This window comes from Muntiacus reevesi, chromosome 19 (assembly GCF_963930625.1).
Source record: "Muntiacus reevesi chromosome 19, mMunRee1.1, whole genome shotgun sequence".
Lineage (NCBI taxonomy): Eukaryota > Metazoa > Chordata > Mammalia > Artiodactyla > Cervidae > Muntiacus > Muntiacus reevesi.
The window spans coordinates 6,190,284-6,207,319 of record NC_089267.1 but is presented as its reverse complement, the minus strand read 5'-3'; the positions used below and the strand labels follow the sequence as shown (position 1 = coordinate 6,207,319).

At 38.2% G+C, this 17,036-nt stretch overlaps 1 pseudogene; it reads right to left on the bottom strand.

The window, feature by feature from the left end:
- Window positions 1-299: 299 nt before the first annotated feature.
- Window positions 300-1,517, bottom strand: LOC136150949 (solute carrier family 25 member 36-like; annotated as a pseudogene).
- Window positions 1,518-17,036: the final 15,519 nt, after the last annotated feature.

Sequence of the window (17,036 nt, the reverse complement as noted above, 5' to 3'; positions counted from 1 at the left end):
TAAATCAACAAAACGCCAACAGTATCCTGTGGACATGATAGAGAAAATGGCAATTTTGAGGAAAGAGTGCTTCTAAAGGCTCTTTCTTGGAAGCAGCCATGTTTGTTTGTTTGTTTTTCCACATTACTAAAAAGACTATTGTGTTTGCGATTACTTTAATTCCTACAGCTAAACTTCCACTTAGACACAGTCCCATGTTCCCACACTCTTTTCCTTCTGTCCACAATGCTGGCTTTGGTACTCCATGGTCCACTTTCTCCTTTTGTCTTCCCTCTTTATAGCGCAGCAGTTTGGTGGTGCTATCCATTGAGCAGGTAGACCACCAATCATAGGTGGCCATCATAATGGCTGTGCTTGGGATCTGTCTCACCAGATGAGTTGTCAGACCACGGTAAAGAGACCAAAGCCTTCTTCTTGAACAAGCAAAGATAATGCCTGAAAAAAAGGATCTATATTTTGTCCCTTCTTCACACAGTCTTGTTCTGACAACTTCATGTGGATATGCTATACTTGCAGCACACGTTTTTGAGCTAGCATCATTCCCACAAAATCTGGCACTTCTTTATAGACTCTTCTTCATTTTCCATTGTAGAAGCAGTCTTATATTCCAGCAGTTTTTGCTTAATATTTTCATAAATAGCAAAATGGATAACAGTCTCTGATATATCAGCATATGAAGCAGACATGCCCCTATAAAATCCTCTAAGTTCATCTGTCTGACGCACTATAGAGACACCCCGGAAAAACACCCATTTGCTTTCCCCCTCGGTTCCTTGCATCAAGCTGTAAGCAAGTCTTTGTAAGCCAAATGGGCTTGGTCGCTGTGATTGCGGTAAAATGAGGTTTAAGTTAGTCCATGCTGGAAGTGGCCTGTGGATGGGGAGCATGAGATGACACGATCTCACTCTTTTCTCGGGAAGAAATATACAGTAAATGCCTGTCATTGCAGCTGAAATCATGTGTACTTGGGTTGAATCAATATCAAATAAACCATTCAACTTTTCTGTGCCGTTTGAATAAGCAGAAAAGTATATTGCTATGGAAAGGGCCATAGCCACCAAATTGGGGCCTAATCCTCCAAACAGGGAACCCAGGCTCTTCTTTTTCCAAGATCACCTTTAGACAATGGAGAGGTCCAGGAGACACTACTCCATTGACCCTGGCTCCGGCCATGGTGCTCAGCTGAACTGCAGAGATACAAGGTGTCGCAGAAGATGACTGCGGCCGTGTTTTCACAACTTCCGGCAGACATGTCAGAATGGCTCCCACTGCACCACCACATCCGCCGGCCAACAGGTGCTTCTGGCTCCTCCTTTCTCCGTGTCCTCCGGTCGCTGAGGCGGGACGCGGATCCGGCCGCTGGCGTAGGCCGCAGCTTCTGCCGGGCCTGTAGCATCAGGCATCTGGCGCCCCAGGACGGCAAGGGGCGCGGATGGAGACTCAGCTGCGGAAGGAGCCAGGGCCGCCCGCCGCAGGGCTGCAGCCGCCGCCTCCCGCTCTGACCCCACGCTCACCATCCGCGCTAGAGGATTGTTCATTTTAGTATTTACAAAATTATCTTGATGGAAAACATTTAAATTCCCTGGAAGACTGTAAAAGATACCTGGAACAGTTCTTTACTTAAAAAAGGTTAGAAAAAGTTCTGGGAGAATGGCGTTATGAAGTTTCCCAAAGAATGACAGTAGGTGGTGGGACAAAATTGTGAGGAAATGGTTCAAAAAAGTTCTTCGTGAAAATGAAATATATGTTTTTAAAATTTGTACTTTAAGTGAAAATGGAATGTGTCTATTTTTATTTTTTGACCAACGCAATACAATTGGTTTAATTTCTCAAACACAGATAATCTTAAAATAACTTAGTTTCACTCTCTCATGTCCTATGTTCTCTAAATTTCTTCATAGGTTAAAACATAATTATAGTATTGCAAATCCTGACATGATGGACTAAATCTCTAAATGATATTTTGTTTTGTTCTATTTTCTTTTCTTTTCAGTGGTATTTAGAAAAAAATTCAGGCTTTAGAGAGACTAGATCTGAGTTTAAATCCTACCTTTTCAAATAAACTTGTAATTTTAGTTAATAACCACACTGAGTTCCTTTCAACTTTAAAATTAAAATACTACCAAACCTGAATTAAAGACTGTCACTTGCTCTCTGGTTCTATAAGGATTAAGTCACCAGCCAGTGCAGCCACTGACCTTCAACACCCCCTGAAAGGACTTCTGGGTGGAGGTCAAGAATGAGATACTCTGTACTTAGGGAAAAATTGACAGAACAGACCTTCAGATACTTAGATATTTTCAGGAGATTTTTATGAGCCCAGTTTCTTGAATCTTCTCATGTCTAGAAAAGCACTAAAACTGTTAATGGACACATGTGCTCCCTGTAATTAGCAACAACCTTCAACTAAAATGTGTGTTGACTGCATGTACCCTCCTTCACCAAAGTCATGTGTACCAATGATCATTCCCTGTCTTGTTGGAGCAGTCCCTCAAAGCTATCTGAGAGGTTGCCTCCCAGATTATAATTCTCAGTAAGCTCCAAATACACCTTCACAACTCACACATTGAACATTTATTTTAGTCCATGCAATCCTGTACCAATGTTATGCCCTCTAGGAGAGGAAACATTTATGAAGCCTCTGATATACAAAGCCTTCAGGAAATGGCAGCCTTTAAAAAGAGATCTCTAATGTAGTAAATGCAACTGTTAATGTTTAGGGAATATAATAATGTAAATTCTCACATACTTTTCTAATATAGGATATTCTAAACTGTCTTTAAAAGTGGTTTTGTGAGGCTGGGTACTTGCCTAAATGCATCAATAATCCCTACAATGTATTTGGTTTAACTATAAATTATTTCAGGATATAGACATTCTAAATAATGAATTTTATATAAAATTTTGACACCAGGATAGGCAACAACAACAAAAAAAAAAAACAAAGCTGGAAATTTGAGGCCAAAACACCAGAAGGCCACATCTCTGAGGTTGGAGGGCCCCCTACCTTGTAGTAGCGAGGACATGAAGAGTAGGGAGAGCTCGCCCCACACTTGACCCTCTACAGAAAGGCTGGAAGAGGAGATAAAGGCAGAGGCTGGACAAAGCACATCATTTATCCCCACCCACATGGCCTTTGCTCCTCAAAGAGCTTGAGACAGAGGCAGACACAATACGGCAAAGACTCGAATAAAACCACTCATGTCTAGCTGTAGGATGGACTTGAGATGCCAAGGAGAAGCTCCAGTTGACCGCCGTTCACAGGCAAATGGGACCTTTCATAAGAAAAGAAGCATTAATAGAAAAGCATTAAGAGATTAAGTATATTTGAAACACAATTTCTAAACAAAGCTATCAATGCCTAGGATAGGTAGAAACCACCTGTGGTGTTAATTCATTTTGTAATTGTTGCTTCTAGACGCTAATTTATTATTGCAATTTGTATGCTTGATCTTATAAATCTTTAAGTTTTAGTTTCCACTGACCAGATTGGACAATCACACCTTTTATTCCCAGTATGACTCTGAATACTTTCTACTAAGTTCTAAACTTAGTAGACCATTACTATTGTTGTTCAGTCACTAAGTCATGTGTGACTCTGCAACCCTACAGACTGCATCATGCCAGGCTTCTCTGTCCTTCACCATCTCCTGGAATTTGCTCAATTTCATGTCCATTGAGTCAGTGATTCTATCCAAACATCTCATCCTCTACTGCCTTCTTCTCTTTTGACCTTCAATATTTCCTAGCACCAGGGTCTTTTTCTATGAGTTGGCTGTTTGCATGAGGTGGCCATAGTGTTAATACTTCAGTATCAGTCTTTTCAATGAATACTCGGAGTTGATTTACTGTAGGATGACTGAGTTGAACTCTTTGCTGTCAAGAGACTCTCAAGAGTCTTCTCCAGCACCACGATTTGAAAGCATCAATTCTTCGATGCTCAGTCTTCGTTATGGTCCAGCTCTCACATCCATATGTGACTACTGGCAAAACGGCAGTTTGAATATATGGACCATTATCAGCAAAGTGATAGCTTCGCTTTTTAATATGCTCTTGATGTTTGTCATAACTTTTCTTCCAAGGAGCAAGCATTTTATAATTTCATGGCTGCAGTCACCATCTGCAGTGATTTTGGAGCCCAAGAAAATAAAATCTGTAACTGTTCCCACTTTTTCTCTTTCTATTTGCCGTGAAATGATGGGATCAGATGCAGTGATCTTAGCTTTTTGAATGGTGAGCTTTAAATCAGCTTTTTCACTCTTCTCTTTCACCCTTATCAAGAGGCTCTTTAGTTCCTCTACACTTTCTGACATTAGAGTGGTGTCTTCTGAATATGTGAGGTTGTTGATATTTCTCCTGGCAAATGTGATTCCAACTTGTGAATCACCCAGTCTGGCGTTTTACATGATGTACTCTGCATAGAAGTTACATAAACAGGGTGACATTATACAGCCTTGCCATACTCCTTTACAAAGTTTGAACCAGTCATTTGTTCCATGTAAGGTTCTAACCATTGCTTTTTGACGTGCATAGAAGTTTCTCAAGAGACAGAAAAGGTTGTACTGTAGTCCCACATCTTTAAGAATTTTCCACAGTTTGTTGTGAACCACAGAGTCAAAGCCTTTAATTTTGTAAATGAAGCAGATAAGACTTTTTCTTTTTTTTCTGGGATTCTCTTGCTTTTCTATGATCCAATGAAGGTTGGCAATTTGATCTCTGGTTCCTCTGCCATTTCTAAATCCAACTTGTGCATCTAGAAATTCTCGCATCACATGCTGCTAAAGCCTAGCTTGAAGGATTTTGATCATAACCTTACTAGCATGGGAAATGAATATAATTGTAGGGTAGTTTGAGCACTCTTTGGCACTGCCCTTTTTTGGGATTGGAATTAAAATTAATCTTTTTCAGTCCTGTGGTCACTTCTGACCATCACTGCATGCTGAAAAATGCACGTGTTTTTTGTCAATGAAATGTTCATTATTATAGTAGTTTATAATTAACGACGTTACTGAATCACATTGTTTTTACTTTCAGAGCCCATCCCCACCCAGGGTACTTCTATGTTTCCAACATTCCTCTGTCTCAGGTCTATGGAGACTGGAAAAAATACAAGACAGATTTGTGATCCGAACTCTAGCTACCAGTCAGTCCATCTCTGATTTTCTATTCACAACTGACTTATCTTTTGAGAACTTACACATTAGGACTTGGCTTGGTTCTAATTTTGCACTGCTTTTAAGATACATCAAGAGAGAATCATTCTTTTTTTTTTTTTTTTTAACCACTGTGTGTTTAATTTATCCTTGAATTTAAAACAAAAGTAAAACATTCTTCAATGATTTCACCCTAGTTCTGAGTAATGGGTAAAAATTCTGTAGATACTTATTAATAGATTCCGTTGTCTCTCACTGGTATTCATTCTCGACAGTGGTGTGTCTATAAATATCTGATGATATATTCCTGCCTCTTTTATTTCCTTCATTCTGTTATTCTTTTAGGAAAAAAAAAACTTACCTTTTTTTTGATATAAGTAATAAATAATCATATGGTATAAGAAGGTGAAATAACATTTGGAATTCAAAAAGAAAGCAATAATCGGTGGAAATTTATCTGTGCAACTTTCCTTTTGGGTACTAAATTCACTTAAATTTGTTTTGCTGTTGGTTAAGAAAAGAGAACATTACTATCTATTTACCATAGCATCATGTATGGGAACCATGAATGATTCTAGAAGTCAGAAGTATTAGAAATATGCATATATCATCTGTATTATAAGTAATATATATATAGTCTGAAAATGCAGGAGACATAAGAGGCACAGATTTGATCCCTGGGTTGAAAAGATCCTCTGGAGGAGAACATGACAACCCACTCCAATATTTTTGCCTGAAGAATACCATGGACAAAGAAGTCTGGCAGGCTATGCAGTGTCTCACGAAGAGTAAAACACAACTAAAGTGACTTAGCACACATAAACTCTTTGCACACAAAAGACTTTGAAGTTCTACAAGATGCATTCAGAAGTATTTAAATGGGAAGATAGATTCCAGTTAATATCTGGTTTTCAGCCACCTGATACCAAACTGAATTTTACATGCAGAGAGGATTTTCAAGTTATATTCATTGTTGAGGATTTCAATTTTTACATTTTACTATACACTAGTCACTTGTGCTCCATGAACTTCAAAAAATAAAGAGGACTATAATATCTATCTTTTCCCATTATGTTAATTATTAGTTGCACATATTCAGTTCAGTTCAGTTCACTTCAGTCGCTCAGTCGTGTCCGACTCTTGCGACCCCATGAATCGCAGCAGGCCAGTCTTCCCTGTCCATCAGAAACACCCGGAGCTTCCTCAAACTCATGTCCATCGAGTTGGTGATGCCATCTAGCCATCTCATTCTCTGACAGCCCCTTCTCCTCCTGTCCCCAGTCCCTCCCAGCATCAGGGTCTTTTCCAATGAGTCAGCCCTTCGCATGAGGTGGCCACAGTATTGGAGTTTCAGCTTCAACATCAGTCCTTTTAATGAACACCCGGGACTGATCTCCTTTAGGATGGACTGGTTGGATCTCCTTGCAGTCCAAGGGACTCTCAAGAGTCTTCTCCAACACCATAGTTCAAAAGCATCAATTTTTCGATGCTCAGCTTTCTTCACAGTCCAACTCTCACATCCATACATGACCACTGGAAAAACCATAGCCTTGGCTAGATGGACCTCTGTTGGCAAAGTAATGTCTCCGTTTTTTAATTTGCTATCTAGTTTGGTCGTAACTTTCCTTCCAAGGATTAAGCGTCTTTTAATTTCATGGCTGCAGTCACCATCCGCAGTGATTTTGGAGCCCCCCAAAAATAAAGTCTGACATTGTTTCCACTGTCTCCCCATCTATTTCCCATGACGTGATGGGACCAGATGCCGTGATCTTAGTTTTCTAAACTTTAAGCCAACTTTTTCACTCTCCTCTTTCACTTTCATCAAGAAGCTTTTTAGTTCCTCTTCACTCTCTGTCATAAGGGTGGTGTCATCTGCATATCTGAGGTTACTGATATTTCTCCCAGCAATCTTGATTCCAACTTGTGCTTCCCCCAGCCCGGCGTTTCTCATGATGTACAATGCATATGTTAAATAAACAAGCTGAAAATATACAGCCTTGACATACTCCTTTTCTTATTTGGAACCAGTCTGTTGTTCCATGTCCAGTTCTAACTCTTTCTTCCTGACCTGCGTACAGGTTTCACAAGAGGCAGGTCAGGTTGTCTGGTAATTCCCATCTCTTTCAGAATTTTCCACAGTTTACTGTGATCCACACAGTCGAAGACTTTGGCATGGTCAATAAAGCAGAAATAGATGTTTTTTTCTGGAACTCTCTTGCTTTTTCAATTATCCAGTAGATATTGGCAATTTGATCTCTGGTTCCTCTGCCTTTTCTAAAACCAGCTTGAACATCTGGAAGTTCTTGGTTCATGAATTGCTGAAGCCTGGCTTGGAGAATTTTGAGCTTTACTTTACTAGCGTGTGAGATAAGTGCAATTGTGCGGTAGTTTGAGCATTCTTTGGGATTACCTTTCTTGGGGACTGGAATGAAAACGGGCCTTTTCCAGTCCTGTGCCCACTGTTGAGTTTTCCAAATTTGCTGGCATATTGAGTACAGCACTTTCACAGCATCATCTTTCAGGATTTGAATAGATCAACTGGAATTCCATCACACCCACTAACTTTGTCTGTAGTGATGCTTTCTAAGGCCCACCTGACATCACATTCCAGAATGTCTGGCTCTAGGTGAGTGATCACACCATTTTGAGTATCTGGGTCATGAAGATCTTTTTTTTTTTTTTTTTTTTAATAGTTCTTCTGTGTATTCTTGCCACCTCTTCTTAATATCTTCTGCTTCTGTTAGGTCCATACCATTTCTGTCCTTTATTGAGACCATCTTTGCATGAAATGTTCCCTTGGTATCTCTAATTTTCTTGAAGAGATTTCTAGTCTTTCACATTCTGTTGTTTTCCTCTATTTCTTTGCATTGATCGCTGAGAAGGTTTTCTTATCTCTCCTGGCTATTCTTTGGAACTCTGCACTCAAATGGGAATATCTTTCCTTCTCTCCTTTGCTTTTTGTTTCTCTTCTTTCCACAGCTATTTGTAAGGCCTCCTCAGACAACCATTTTGCCTTTTTGCATTTCTTTTCCATGGGGATGGTCTTGACCCCTGTCTCCTGTACAATGTCACAAACCTCTGTCTATAGTTCATTAGGCTCTCTGTCTACCAGATCTAGTCCCTTAAATCTATTTTTCACTTCCACTGTATAGTCAGAAGGGATTTGATTTAGGTCATACCTGAATGGTCTAGTGGTTATCCCTAATGTCTTCAGTTTAAGTCTGAATTTGGCAATAAGGAGTTCATGATCTGAGCCACAGTCAGTTCCAAGTCTTGTTTTTGCTGACTGTATAGAGCTTCTCCATCTTTGGCTGCAAAGAATATAATCAATCTGATGTCGGTGTTGACCATCTGGTGATGTCCATGTGTAGAGTCTTCTCTTGTGTTGTTGGAAGAGGGTGTTTGCTATGACCAGTGTGTTCTCTTGGTAAAACTGTATTAGCTTTGCCCTGCTTCATTCCGTACTCCAAGGTCAAATTTGCGTGGAGTACCAGGTGTTTCTTGACTTCCTACTTTTACATTCCAGTCCCCTATAATGAAAAGGACATCTTTTTTGGATGTTAGTTCTAAAAGGTCTTGTAGATCTTCATAGAACCATTCAATTTCAGCTTCTTCAGCATTACTGCTTGGGGCATAGGCTTGGATTACCGTGATATTGAATGGTTTGCTTTGGAAATGAACAGAGGTCATTCTGTCGTTTTTGAGATTGCATCCAAGTACTGCATTTCAGACTCTTTTGTTGATCATGATGGCTACTCCATTTCTTCTATGGGATTCCTGCCCACAATAGTAGATACAATGGTCATCTGAGTTAAATTCACCCATTCCAGTCCATTTGAGTTCGCTGATTCCTAGCATGTTGACATTCACTCTTGTCATCTCCTGTTTCACCACTTCCAATTTGCCTTGATTCATGGACCTAACATTCCAGGTTCCTATGCAATATTGCTCTTTACAGCATCAGACCTTGCTTCTATCACCAGTCCCATCCACAACTGGGTATTGTTTTTGCTTTGGCTCCATCCCTTCATTCTTTCTGGAGTTATTTCTCCACTGATCTCCAGTAGCATATTGGGCACCTATTGACCTGGGGAGTCCTCTTTCAGTATTCTATCATTTTGCCTTCTCATACTGTTCACGGGGTTCTCAAGGCAAGAATACTGAAGTGGTTTGTCATTCCCTTCTCCAGTGGACCACATTCTGTCAGACCTATCCACCATGACCTGACCGTCTTGGGTGGCCCCACATGGCATGGCTTAGTTTCATTGAGTTAGACAAGACTGTGGTCCTGTGATCAGATTGGCTAGTTTTATGTGATTATGGTTTCAGTGTGTCTGCCCTCTGATGCCCTCTCACAACACCTACCATCTTACTTGGGTTTCTCTGACCTTGGATGTGGGGTGTCTCTTCACAGATGCTCCAGCAAAGCACAGCTGCTGTTCCTTACCTTGGACAAGGGGTAAATTCTCACAGCCGCCCCTCCTGGTTGCACATATTACCAATTCAAATTTCTTGTTCTCTGACCCAGAGTTTTACTCTTTCTACAAAATCCAAGTTAAAGATCATTTTTTACAGAGCCTTTCCACAACTGGGTAGGGTAAGTAAAATTATTAATGTTGTAGTAATGATGGTTACTCTCTCATTGCTCTTGTGGATTATACATTCCACTATATGAATTATCTGTTGCTGCAACACAAGATATGACCACTTAAAACAAACATTTATTATCTCACAGTTTCTGTGGTGTAAATCTTAGTTTAAACCTCTGTTTAAAAGCTTTTCATGATGCTGGATTCAAACTTTTAGCCAGGACTTCAGTCTCATTTGAAGAGTTAATTGGTAGAGAGGCTGTTTTCCCAACATGCTAGCTGGCTACTTTCAGAGTGAGCCAGTAAGAGGGTAAGAAAGTGCATCCAGGATAAAAGCTACATTAGTTTTGTAACTTCATCTCTATCGTAAATGACAATCCATCACTTTTATGGATGTTATTCTTTTAAGAGTCACTATATTTAGGCCTTTTCATACTGTTCATGGGATTCTCAAGGCAAGAATACTAAAGTGGTTTGCCATTACCTTTTCCAGAAGTTGAGTGCCAAAGAATTGATGCTTTTGGACCGTGGTGTTGGTAATGACTCTTGAGAGTCCCTTGGACAGCAAGGAGATCAACTAGCCCATCCTAAAGGAAATCAGTCCTAAATATTCATTGGAAGGACTGATGCTAAAGCTTAAACCCCATACTTTGGCCACCTGATGTGAAGAACTGGCTCATTGGAAAAGATCCTGGTGCTGGGAAAGATTGAAGGTGGGAGGAGAAGGGGATGACAGAGAATGAGATGGCTGGATGGCATCACCGACTCAACGGACATGAGTTTGAGTAAACTCCGGGAGTTGGTGATGGATGGGGAGGCCTGGAGTGCTGCAGTCTATGGGGCTCCAAAGAGTTGGACATGACCGAGCAACTGAACTGAACTGATCTGATATTCAGGCTATATTGAATTAGAGAGAATTGTATAAAGTCATCAATACCAGGTAGGGACATGATTGAGGGCCACATTAGAGGCTGTCAGTGACATCTGGGAAAATGGAAAATATGCTTGTATTATATACAAGATATCTCTAAAGAATTGCATTTAGTTTGAAATCTAGAATTGTTAAAGTAAAATTTAACTGAATTGAAGTTGATTAAGGATAATTCAAATATAAGAATATGAAACTAGCTAGTATCACATGGTTCAATAATTGGAACCTATAAAATTTCTTAGCTTATGCCTAAATTGCCATTGTTATTCACTCACTGAGTCATGTCCAACTCTGGGATGCCATGGACTGCAGCACACCAGGCTTCTCTGTACTTCACTATCTCCTGGAGTTTACTTAAACTCACGTACATTGAGTCAGTCATGCTTTATAACTAACCATCTCATCCTCTCCCCCCGTTTCCTCCTTTTTGTCTTCAATTTTCACCAGTATCAGGGTCTTTTTCAATGAACTGGCTCTCTGCATCAGATGACCAAAATATTGGAACTTCAGCTTCAGTATTAGTCCTTACAATGAATATTCAGTGTTGATTTCCTTTAGGATGGACTGATTTGATCTCCTTGATGTCCAATGGACTCTCAAGAGTCTTCTCCAGCACCAAAATTCAAAAACATTATATATATATATATTTAGCACTCAGCCTTCTTTATAATCCAACTCTCACATCTGTACATGACTACTGGAAAAAAAACATAGCTGTGACTCGATGGACATTTGTCAGTAGGGTGATGTCCTTGCTTTTTAATATGCTTTCCTTCTAAGGAGCAAGCATCTTTTAATTTCATGAAAAGTATCAAATAGAACAAATATGACACCTCTTGGAGAAAGAAATAGTGATATAATACAATCAAAACACTGCTAAAGGAAGTTGACACATTTTTATTATGCCAGTTAAGTTATGTATTATTTTCTACCTATTTTTTTTTCCTTTACTGCACTTTTCCCCAAAGTTTAGTGATATTACCAAGTGCATAAACATTGAAACAAATGTTAAGTAAATTAATCAGTCAATAGTTATTTCACAGGAAAATTTTATGGATATCATAAAAATGATGATTTTCTCTCAAGTATTGGCTTTATGTAACTGTGTGATTTGATAATTATATCTTCTTGCAGAATTGAACATTTTATCGTTATGTGATGTTCCTCCATCACATTTAATTTTCTTTGTTACTAAGATAGCTTTGTCTGACATTAAAATAGTTGTACAAACTTTCATTTGGTTAGTAATTACATATGTTTCTCCATCTACTTTACTTTTAAATTATCTGAGTCAATATTTGCAGTGAGTTTCTTGTAGATCTTTCAGTATTACTTTTACTTTTTAAACCCAGCCTAAATTTCTCTATCTTCTAAATGGTGTGTTTAGATCATTCATATTTAAAGTAACTATTGCTATAGTTGGGTAAAGATAGCTACATTTCTAACAGTTTTTTGTCATGCATTTGTTCATTGCTTAATTTTTTTTCCCTATTTTTGTCATTTCTGGTTTTAAGTGAGCATTTTTAATCATTCTATTTTATCTTTTATCATTATTTTTCATTTATGTTTTTTAAAGTTTTCAGATGACTTCCCTAAAATTTACAATATACACTTTTTTTTTCATTTTTAATTTATTTATTTTTAACTGAAGGCTGTGTATTGTCACCCTGCTTATTTAACTTCTGTGCACAGAACATCATGTGAAATGCTGGGCTGGATGAAGCACAAGCTGGAGTCAAGATTTCTGGGAGAAATATCAATAACCTCAGATACAAAGATGACACCACCCTTATGGTAGAAAGCAGAGAGGAACTAAAGAACCCCTTGATGAAGGTGAAAGAGGAGAGTGAAAAACCTGGTTTAAAATCAACATTCAAGAAATGAAGATCATGGCATCTGTTCCCAGCACTTCATGGCAAATAGATGGGGAAACAATGGAAACAGTGAGAGACTTTATTTTCTTTGGCTCCCAAATCACTGCAGATGGTGACTGCAGTCATGAAATTAATTAATTAATTAATTAATTAATTGAAAACATGAAATTAAAAAATCTTTGTTCTTTGGAAGAAAAGCTATGACCAACATAGACAGTGTACTAAAAGCCAAGATAGCATTTTGCTGACAAAGTCCATCTAGTCAAAGCTATGACTTTTCCTGTAATCTTGTATGGATATGAGAATTGAACCATAAAGAAAGCTGAGCACTGAAGAACTGATGCTTTTGAACTGTGGTGTTGAAGAAGACTCTTGAAAGTCCAGTGGACTGCAAGGATGTCAAACCAGTCAATCCTAAAGGAAATCAGCCCTGAATATTCATTGGAAGGACTGATGCTGAAGCTGAAGCTCCAATACTTTGGACACCTAATACGAAGAACTGACTCACTGGAAAAGACCCTGATTCTGGGAGAGATTGAAGGCAGGAGAAGGGGACAACAGAGGATGAGATGGTTGGATGGCATCACCAACTCGATGAGTCTGAGCGAACTCCGGGAGTTGGTGATGGACAGGTAAGCCTGATATAATGCCGTCCATGAGGTCGCAAAGAGTCGGACACAGCTGAGCGACTGAACTGAACAGAACTGAAAGTTAGGGCCAATAATTAAAAATAATGGAGGTCTATGAACCTGTTATCAAAAATCTTGTTGTCAAGACATGCCTTAAATAAAATAGCTAGAATTTATTTCAAATTTTTATTTAAAGTAGACAATAATTATTATGCATTCTCTTTTGTGAATTTATTACATACAAAGTGTGCTTTAGTCAGATAGGATAAATCTAATATCAGTGTAAGCTAAAGGTCCATGTCATATGATGAATCCCCAAATGAGAGACAGGACACATAAGTTGAGTCACAATCTAGAGAATCACTTGGAAAGGCATTTGTTCATGGGTTCATCTGATTGTAATGTAATACTATGCAAACTTGGAAGTGTCTTTATCATCTATCTAGATTATCCACACATATTGCCACACACTTCATCAATTTTCTCCTATCGTTTTCAATTTAAAACTTTTTAAATTATTAAGTTATGTTAACACATTGCAGGAGACTTAGAAAATATAGAACCAAGTTATATTTAGTTCCACTATATATTACTATTATTATTTTTAAATTGATAAATAAAGATTTTAGTTGGATTTTTGATATCATACTCTCAAAAAATAATAGAATGAATAGACAGAAAAGTAGAAGGAAACAGTAGACCTGAAAAGGGCTACAAACCAACTCAGCATAATTAAGATTTATACAATTTTCACACAACAGCAAAATATAAATTCTATTCAAGTTACCATAAACTGTAAAGCTATAGACACTGGAACATATCTAGGAACATAAAACAAGGTGCAAAAAATTCTCTGTCTAAAGATTTTGAAATTATATAAACTTTGCTCTCCTATCACTATGGAATTATGGTAGAAATCAATATCAAAATGTACTGAAAATAACCTACATATTTTAAGCACAATGTGACAATAACCAACAGAGATCTTTGACTTAATTATTGAAAGCTTCAGTAAACTTAAAAGACTGAAAATACTCAGAGAGTGATTGCAGAGAAGAAAGCATTTAAATGAATTAGTATCAAACTAATATCAAAAATAATTTGGAGGACAAACAATACCTGGGCATTTATGTTTTTCAAAATATTCCAAGATGATTCTAATGTGCATCAGGATTTCAAAAAGTGAAACAAGTTTTTCTATTAAATGGTAATTTTCATGATACAGAATTCCGTTATTTTCTGTTGGCCAATCATGATATAAAGGTATTGAACAAATAATAGTTATATAGTCACAGTGGTAAAAGATGTTTATCAGTTTTCACAATCAATAGTGAGACAGAAAATAGAAGATACAATTGAAACATGATTATCCTAACAATAAAAGGAACTCACACGCAGTTTGAGGGATTAAGTAAAGTGATGTGGTAAGTGGAGGTGCCTATATATACATGTTTTCATCTGCCTAGCCAATCTGTATTGCTGCACTTAATCCATTTACATTTAAGGTAATTATCAATATGCATGATCCTATGACCATTTTCTTAATTCTTTTGGGTTTATGTGATGTGAGTGTGTTTTTTTTTTTTTTTTCTTTTCTTCTGTTTCCTGCCTAGAAAAATTCCTTTAGCATATCTTGTAAAGCTGATTTGATGGTGCTGAATTTTTTCTTGTCTGTATAGCTTTTTATTTTTCCATCAAACCTGAATGAGAGTCTTGCTAGGTAGAACATTCTTGGTTGTAGTTTCTTCTCTTTCATCATTTTAAACACCTCATGCCATTCCCTTCCCGTTTGTAGAGTACCTGTTGGGAAATCAGCTAATAACCTTGTAGGAGTTCCCTTAAATTTCATTTTCCACTTTTCCCTTGTTGCTTTTATTATTTTATGTTTGTCTTTAATTTTTGTCAGTTTGATTCTTATGTGTCTTGGAGTGTTCCTCCTTGGTTTTATGCTGTCTGGAACTCTGAAGCTTCTCAGAGCTTCCTGGATATTCTTGACTATTTCATCTACCTATTTCTTGGTAGGGAGGTTTTCAACTATTAAGTCTTCAAATATTTTCTCAGATCCTTTCTCTCTCTCTTCTCCCTCTTAGTTCAGTTCAGTTCAGTCACTCAGTCGTGTCCAACTCCTTGTGACCCCATGGATTGCAACATGCCAGGCTTCCCTGCTCATTATCAATACCGGAGTTTTACTCAAACTCATGCGCATCGAGTCGGTGATGACATCCAAACATCTCATCCTCTGTCATTCCCTTCTCCTCCCACCTTCAATCTTTCCCAGAATCAGGGTCTTTTCAAATTAGCCAGTTCTCCCCATCAGGTGGCCAAAGTATTGGCATTTCAGCTTCAACATCAGTCCTTCCAATGAATATTCAGGGCTGATTTCCTTTAGGATTGATTGGTTTAATCTCCCTGCAGTCCAAGGGACTCTCAAGAGTCTTCTTCAACACCACAGTTCAAAAGCATCAATTATTTGGTGTTCAGCTTTCTTTATAGTTCAAGTCTCACATCCATACATGACTAGTGGAAAAACCCATAGCTTTAACTACACAGACATTTGTTGGAAAAGTAATGTCTCACTTTTTAATATGCTGTCTAGGTTGGTCATAGTTTTACCTCCAAGGAGCAAGGATCTTTTAATTTCATAGCTGCAGTTACCATCTTCAGTGATTTTGAAGCTCAAGAAAATAAAATCTCTCACTGTTTCCATTGTTTGTCCATCTATTTGCCATGAGTGCTGGGACCGGATGCCATGATCTTAGTTTTCTAAATGTTGAGTTTCAAGCCAACATTTTCACTCTCCTCTTTCACTTTCATCAAGAGGTTCTTTAGTTCTTCTTTGCTTTCTGCCATAAGAGTGATGTCATCTGCATATCTGAGGTTATTGATATTTTTCCCAACAATCTTGATTCCAGCTTGTGCTTTATCCAGCCCAGCATTCCTCATGATGTACTCTGCATATAAGTTAAATTAGCAGCATGACAATGTGCAACCTTGATTTCTTTCTTTCCCAATTTGGAACCAGTCTGTTGTTCCATGTATGATTCTAACTTTTCTCTTTGACCTGCTTACAGATTTCTCAGGAGGTGGGTCAAATGGTCTGTCATTCCCATCTCTTCAAGAATTTTCCACAGTTTATTGTGATCTACACCATCAAAGGTTTTGACATAGTCAGTAAAGCAGAAGTAGATGTTTTTCGGGAACTCTCTTGCTTTTTCAAGGATCCAACAGATGTTGGCAATTAGATCTCTGGTTCTTCTCCTTCTGAGACTCTCACAATACAAGTGTTCGTGAATTTAATGTTGTCCCAAAGGTCTCTCTATTTGTTTCCTTTTTTCCCCATTTTCTTCTATATTTTGTTTTGCAGTAGTGATTTCCACAACTCTGTCTTCCAGATCACTTTTCCATTCTTCTACCTCAGTTATTTTGATATTGATTGCTTTTAGTTTATCTTTAATTTCTCTTTGTTTGTTCTTTATTTCTTCTAGGCCTTAAGTAAACTTTTATTGTATCTTCTCCATTCTTTTTCAGAGATCCTGGATTATCTTCACTATCATTATTCTGAAATGTTTTCTGGAAAGTTGCCTATCCCCACTTCACTTGATTGTTTGTCTGGGGCTTTTATTGTCCCTTCACCTGGGACATAACCCTCTGCCTCTTCATTCTGATTAGCATTCTGTGATGTGATTTTCATTCTAGTGCTAGGGGATTGTAGTTATTGCTTTTTTCTGTCTGCCCTCTGGTGGATGAAGCTAAGAGGTTTGTGTAAGTTTCTGGATGGGAGGGAGAAACTAGTGGTGGGAAAAACTGGGTCTTGTTCTGGTAGGCAGGACTGTACTCAGTAAAATTTAATGCAATTACCT